Source organism: Saccopteryx leptura, chromosome 7 (assembly GCF_036850995.1).
Source record: "Saccopteryx leptura isolate mSacLep1 chromosome 7, mSacLep1_pri_phased_curated, whole genome shotgun sequence".
NCBI lineage: Eukaryota > Metazoa > Chordata > Mammalia > Chiroptera > Emballonuridae > Saccopteryx > Saccopteryx leptura.
In genome coordinates, this window is record NC_089509.1 from 11139609 (window position 1) to 11147533 (window position 7925).

Genomic DNA, 7925 nt, shown 5'->3' on the forward strand with positions numbered 1-7925 from the left:
GAGAAAAGGGAACCCTCCTTCCCTGCTGGTGGGAATGCAGACTGTGCTGCCACTGTGAAAACAGTATGGAGATTCCTCAAAAATTTAAAAATGGAACTGCTCTTTGACCCAGCTATCCCACTTTTAGGAATATATCCTATGAATACCGAATCACTGATTCAAAGGAAGAAATGCACCCCCATGTTTATTGCAGCATAGTTTACAATAGCCAAGATCTGGAAATAGTCCAAGTGTCCATTAGGGGATGAGTGGATTAAAAAGCAGTGGTACATATACACAAGGGAATACTATGTGGTTGTGAGGAAGAAGGAAATCTTACCTTTTGCGACAGCATGGATGGACCTGGAAACTATTATGCTAAGTGAAATAAGCCAGGCAGAGAAAGAAAAATACCATATGACCTCATTCATTTGAGGAATCCAATGAACAATGTGAGCTGAGGAACAGAATAGAGGTAGAGGTAGGGTCAAAGGGACCAGAGGGAAAGCAGACAGAGGGAAAGTGTAAGAGAAGATGAGATCAGAGAAGGGAAAGAGATTAATGAAATTATATACATAACACAGCATTATAGAGAACAGGACAGCAAATCCTGGAGAGAAGGGGGGAAGGCTTTGGGGGGAGGGAGCATGGGGGGGCCGAGGGGTAATAAGGGGGTGGGGGGAAATACATTTGGTGAGACAGTGAATCTATGTAAACACAAATTAAAATCATAAATTAAAAAATAAAAAAAATAAAAAAGTGTAAAGTTGGGGTTTTGCTGGGCCTTTCAGAAGTTGAGGCCCAGGATGTGTGCCCAGTGCATCTGCTGTTAAATATGCCTTTGGTTATAAATGCATATATATATGTAAATATATGTAAAGTTATATATGTAAGTTATATATTCCTTATATAATCTCTCTCTCTCTCTCTCTCTCTCTCTCTCTCTCTCTCTTTCTCAAAGAGAGAGAGAGAGAGAAAGAGCCTCTGGTTCAAAATACTGACCATGTTTCTGTCCCCAAAGTCCTTTCTGCAGATGGTCCATAATCTTGATCACCTGAAGTTACAGTCTCGATTTTATTGCAGCTCAAGAATAAACAGGTAAGATAATTTATTTCTTTGCTTTACTTAGTTCTGCTAGCACAGCTGTGCTAAAATAGCATGCCTGATAAGAATTTTACCAAGAAAGAAGAAAGTCACACTGACAATGTAAAAGCATCTTCTTAGCCCAAATCTATTGCTCTGATTTTACTAGGTTCTTTCTGGATGTTAATTTTCTTGGTTACTTATGAGCATAGATGCCTCTTTAGAGGGAACAGGCATTTAAATACCTTATTTCTGATTGCAGCTACCCAACACATCTCCAGCTCAGATTATCCCTTTCAGTTGCAGCACACTTGAGCTCCTCATTTAGAGTCACATTTACCTTAAAAACTCGTATCCCTTTCTTTCTACATTCTGCAATCTTCCCTTAGTAAATGAGGACACTATCTGATTTCTCAAGCCAGAAACCTAGATTTTAATTTCTCCCATTTCTTTACTGCTCATCTCAACAATGAACACATGCACAGACACATACACACACTTACATGCGTGTGTGCGCACACACACACCCCACATTCATCATCAAGTCCTGGGGATTCTACTTTGAAAACAGATTTTGACCTTGCCCCTTAACATGCTCTGTCTCTCATTTGGATTACTGAATTAGTTTCCTGACTGGTATTCACTTTTCTGCCTTAACAACCAGTACTCCAACTGAGAAGTAAGAATGATCTTCCTAAATCAGAAAGTGGGTCATGACATTATTTTTCCTTCTAACTTTTTATTTTGAAATAATTTTAAACTTGCAGAAGAGCTGCAAATATGTGGCATCTTTATTACCTTTTGTTAAGTGTTCCCATGAACCCGTCACCCAGCTTCCTCTAAAGTTAACAGTTTACATAAGGGCACAGTTATCAAAACTAAGATGTTAACACTGATACAATACCAATAACTAACCTAATTGACATTTTTAAAATTTCTCTGGTTTTGCTATTAATGCCCTTTTTCTATTTTAAATTCCATCCTCATAACACTTTTTCTGCTTAAATGCTTACAAGGATTTTCTACTGTTTTTAGAATAAAATTCAAATTTCTAAACACCGTTTATAAACCATCACAAGCTATCTACTCAGTCTACTTTATAACTTCATTTTTCGAAATCCTGCCCTTTGCTCTGCTCAACCTTACTGGACATCATTCAGCTTCTTGACTGCCCTGCACTGTGTCCCATCTCGAGGCCTTTGCCTTCCTGTCCCCTCTGCATGGGATGCTATTGTTCTGGTGCTTTGAGCAGCCAGCTCCCTCTCTTCCTCTGCTCAGCTTAAATATCACTTTTACTAACAGCTATCAATACGTTGGTCTCCTGTGTCATTCTGTGTTTCATCTGTTTGCTTATTTCTCACATAGAAATTATTTTACACTTTACAATTATTTGATCAGCTTGCTCTACTGTTACCTGGCCTATGTAAGCCCTAAGAAAGAAGATATCGTATTCATATTAGTTTTCTATTGATGCTATGACAGGTGCCATAACTTTGCAGCTAATGAAAACACAAATTTGTTATCTCAGAGTTCTGTTTTTTAGAAATCCAGTGAGTTTGGTAGTTTTTTCTGCTTGGGTTTTAAAAGCTGAAATCAAGATTTCGTCACACTGACCTGTGGTGGTGCAGTGGATAAAGCATCGACCTGGAAATGCTGAGGTCGCCGGTTCGAACCCTGGGCTTGCCTGGTCAAGGCACATATGGGAGTTGATGCTCCCAGCTTCAACCCCCCTTCTCTCTCTGTCTCTCTCTTCTCTCTCTCTGTCTCTCCTTGACATCTCTAAAAAAAATGAATAAATAAGATTTCGTCAGAGCTATATTGCTTTCTGGAGGTTGTAAGAGAAAATCTGCTTCCAGGTGTATGCAGGTTGTTGGTAGAATTCAATTCCATGTAGTTGTAGAACTGAGGTGTTTTTGTTTTTTTTCTTGCTGTGTGTCAGCCAAGGACATCCTTATCTTCTAAAAACCACCTGCATTCTCTGGCTGTGGCCCCTTCCGTCTACAAAGCCAAATATCAAGTTGAGTCCTCTGTCACTTCAGATCTCTCCCGGCTCTCTTTATTCCCTGTTTCTCTGGTTTTGCCCAGGACGATGTCTCTCTTTTTAAGCACCTACATGATTGGATAGGGCCCATGCAAATAATTCAGGGTACTATTTGTTATAGACTGATTTGTGCACCCCCCTACCAGTTCACATATCGAGACCCTAACACCAAATATGACTATATTTGGAGATAGGTAAAGCCTTTAAGTAGGTCAAAAGAGGAATATGGGTGGGACCCTAATTCGATAGGTTTGTTGTCCTTATAAGAAAAAGAAGAGACATCAGGGACCTCTTTCTCTCTCTCTCTCTCTCTCTCTCTCTCTCTCTCTCTCTCTTCATGCACACAGAGAGAATAAAGAGAACATGAGAAGATATAGTGAGAAGCAACTGTTTACAAGCCAGAAAGAGATGTTTTACCAGAAATCAACCTTGATGGCACCTTGATCTTAAATTTCTAGCCTCTAGAACTACAAAAAAATAAATTTCTGTCATTTAAGCCACTAAGTCTGTGGTGTCTTGTTAATGCAGCCTCAAAAGAGTATTCTCATTTCCAGGTCCTTACCCCTCATCAGATCTGTAAAGTTCCTTCTCCATGACCTGTGCCATACTAACAAGGGTTTAGATCACAGACATCTTTGGGGGGCCATTATTCAGTCTACCACATATCTATCTTTTTTACTGCTGTGTCACCGGATTGAGCTAATGGAAGTATTAAATAACTGAATAATATATAATTTGGTGCAATTTACTTGAAAATTTTTAAATAAAGTCAACCAGTTTAAACACCATGAAGCTTCTCTCGTTTATTTCTTGTCCTTTTGTTTGACCTGGCATTATCCCCTAGTGTACCCCAGAACCTCAACTAGTGAATGGTTCAATGATGTTAGCAGAAGAATTAGACCAATTGGAAAAGGGTCTCAGTTTCTTAAGTTTGTAATTGTTGAAACAAAGATTTCATCATATGTATTTCTATAGCTTTAGATATTTCTTACTCAGATTTGGAAAGAGCAAGCATTCTGTCATCAGCAAACTTAAATTCAAATTATGACTTTAACCATATAGCAACAAGTTTTTTAAAACACTCAAGCCTCAATTTTCTTATGATAATGATCATTCTCTCATAAGAATGAGATTTTATAATTGCTCTGCAGTAAACTTAGAAACAATCTGGGAATAAAGATTTTCCTATACATTCTTAAATCCTCATAATTCACAAACACACATGCACTCAATAGCCTCACATAACGTCGGGGTCAGCAGAGGTAATTTTTTGATTTGGTCGTGGGAAAAGAAGTTTGCTCACAGATAAGAATAAGAACAATTACCTAAGTTAGAATTAGTAAAAGCGGGAGAAAAACTTATATAAATTTCTGGGTCCAGAGAGCCAGAGGGATGAAGGAATATCTATAGAAGATTTTTAACCGGTTTATCTCTTGTAGTGTTTCATTGAGGGTTCAGATCCATTAACATCTATGCACAGTAGATATAGTTTAAAAATGGAATAATGTAGAGTGTAATAGAGAGGTGGAAAATGAGAGAGAGAAAGACAGAGAAGGAGAGAGAGAACAAACTAGCATGACTTTGCAATTCTTTTCTATATCTGCCCACACTCCTACAATTTCCCTCTGGAAGCACCGGGCTTTTCAGTGCAGACCACCTCATGTTGCTAATTTTTGTGAGAAGCACAAATCCCTGATGACCTCTTGGCTTCTTGCTAAAAGAAAAGCAAGTGTTGAGATGCTGTTGTTTCCAGGCCACCTGACAAAGGGGCGGAGAGCACACCTGGCAGCAGGTGCCCAGAGGGGCCCTTCTGTAATGCCACTGGTAGACTTGGGTCTCTGGAGCCCCAGGGATTCCTGCTCACTATCAGTGGAGAAAGCTGTGTGGGGCTGCTGGGGAACTAGAAAGTCAATGATGTCTCTTTTTCTCCCAACAAGCTTCTGGTAATGCAGGAAGAGATTATACATTTTTGAATAATAAGGCCGGCAGGTGAGAGTATCTGCACTTTCTGAGAAAATACACAGAAACCTTGGCAGTGAAGATGTACTCACACGTACTTTGTTTTTCAAAAATAAACCCATGTCTAAGCTGAAGATCAACACCACAGGAATCAAAGCTCACTGCTAACAAGTAAGTATATTTAGACGAACAGGAGCTTGTTGAAAATTTTACTGGGGAAAAAATAAAGGTGATCTCTTGAAAACAGAAAGAAAGGGAAGGTATGTAGATTCAATTGTTTTTCCTAGACTGAGACAGCCTTAGGAACTAAAATTATACCTACTTAATTACTTACCTAGAGTAGATCTTGGATGCAATTACTATGCATGTGTTTGTTTGAAGCTGAAAATTTAAAAGGTATTTATTTTTAGGGTTCTTTATAAGGTATTAGATTTCAGGGACAGGACTAGGCCTCTGGCATCTCTCCTTTTCTCAGACATTACCTTCCTCAGTGACATTAACACTTGTGTGTCCATTTCATTCACGTCTTCCCACAGGCAAGAAAAGAAGGGATTTCACAAAATGAAACCATTAGGCCACTTAGGAGGTTAAAAGGAAATTTGCCTTGATTCTGTAAGAAAGATCTAAATTAAAAAGTTAAGAAAATATCCAATTTTTAAGCCACTGATCTTCAGGATTAACCTTCATGCCTCTCAGGTGTGTCAGCCGATTCATGCAGATGCAAGTTCAGAACCACCAGAGCTTTGGGTTTGACTCTGCCCTAACACAAACATAGAAACAGCAACAAAAGCTCAAAGTTCCAGTTCCAGTATTCTCTCATCTTTCTATTTCTTGTTTTACCTACACATCTCTTGGATAGGCTCCTGAAACCCAGAAACCAGGGCCTGACAAGTGCAGCACTCGCTCCTCACGAGCTCCAGAATTCCTGTGCTGGTATTTCCCCCCTGAGCTTCACGTACCAGGATATTCTGGGCTCTGGACTTGCCTCTACCTTTAAATGGCCTCTTTTCGATTTGAGAATCTGGCTGTTGGATTTCCTCCTGATGTTCAGTTGAGTTAATTTCTGGAGCAACCCTTGGCTTTAATGACAACTATGGATAAAAGGTATGAACACTCTAGATCCCTCTCCCCACCCGTCCTGGGTCCTCACTGGTATGGGTCCCTCCTTTGTCCTTTTAAGAGCAGAAATCATAAGGAGAATGAACATCTAAGTGACTACTAATATTCAAGAATCTGAGACAGGGATCAGGAATCTTTTTGGCTGAGAGAGCCATGAATGCCACATATTTTAAAATGTAATTCCATGAGAGCCATACAATGACCTATGTACATTACGCATTATCCAATAAAAATTTAGTGTTGTCCCAGAGGACAGCTGTGATTGGCTCCAGCCACCCACAACCATGAACATGAGCGGTAGGAAATGAATGGATTGTAATTCATGAGAATGTTTTATATTTTTAACATAATTTTTTTATTAAAATTTGTCTGAGAGCCAGACACAGCCATCAAAAGAGCCACATCTGGCTCATGAGCCATAGGTTCCCAACCCCTGATCTGAGGGGTCTGGGTAAGTGAATTAAGCATTTAGTTTTGGTCTTTTGTTCACTTTTAGGATATAGCAGCTCAAGTATTTTTATCAGCAGAGGAAAAATGCCAGGAAAGAAAGGAAAAATTAGTGTGCAAGATAAATAAAATTATTAATAAGAAAAAGTCTTAGAGATGGCAAATGGGAAGACATGGCAAGGCAGAATATCATCCTGAAAAGAAAGGACAGACCTCTCATTTGCTAGAAGACTAGAAGATGACTATGTATGAAGATGGGAGTTAGAAAGGAGCATAATATGTGGTATTTATTTGGACAGACCTTAATATATCTTAGAGATAGTGAAAAATAAAGCTTTTAATAATTTAGATTTATATGGCAGTAAGAAAAACTATATTGCATAAAGCAAAAGATGAGGTGCTTTGGGCACATTTAAAAATAAAGCAAAACAACAACATCAAAACAAATAAAAACATTAGCATAGCACATGGTATTATTTCAGGTACACCGGAGACACTTTTTGTTCTCAGTTGACTTGAGTAGGAAAACAGCTACCTCCTGAATGGAAATCATATACTAAAGGTCTTGTCTGGTGAGAGTTTGGTCAGTACAGGAGTCTCCCCTTGTACAATGTCGTATTGTACTATACCCAGTATATATTATGTTTTTTCCTATGCATACATACCTATAATAAAGTTTAATTTATAAACCAGCCTATTTCACAGATAGAAGATTCATTCTTATCATAGATCTTAGCAGCTTCAGCAACAGTAGGTTTAACTCTTTAGTGAATAGAATGTTCCACAAATTTGAATGCCATGAGCTCTGAGGTGTCCCAGCAGTCTGAAGTTTAGTAGTCCCTTATAATAGCTACACCACTTCATTTATCCAAAAACACCTGGGAAGGCATGGCTGAATCCTATGTTCTTTTCATCAGTAACTTTCACAACAAAACACCATGCAAAAATAAACTCTTCCTTTAAAAATGGCTGTGATGGGCCTGACCTGTGGTGGCGCAGTGGATAAAGCGTCGACCTGGAAATGCTGAGGTCGCCGGTTTGAAACCCTGGGCTTGCCTGGTCAAGGCACATATGGGAGTTGATGCTTCCAGCTCCTCCCCCCTTCTCTCTCTGTCTCTCTCCTCTCTCTCCCTCTCTCTCTCCTCTCTAAAAATGAATAAAAAAAATTAAAAACAAATAAAAATGGCTGTGATGGTATGCGAGGTTTTTTCATAGCATGTTATTACTGAAAGTGGATACAAAACATCTGGGAGAGGTCATGAAAACCTGTGACGAAGGTGAGGGGTGGGAGATGAGC

The 7925-nt window shown here is 39.1% G+C and overlaps 1 non-coding gene across 1 annotated transcript; it reads left to right on the forward strand.

The window, feature by feature from the left end:
- The first annotated feature begins 7514 nt into the window (after nt 1-7514).
- Nucleotides 7515-7638, forward strand: LOC136379258 (small nucleolar RNA SNORA15). The gene has a single exon (XR_010746740.1). It is a non-coding gene; the product is annotated as a small nucleolar RNA SNORA15 (small nucleolar RNA).
- Nucleotides 7639-7925: the final 287 nt, after the last annotated feature.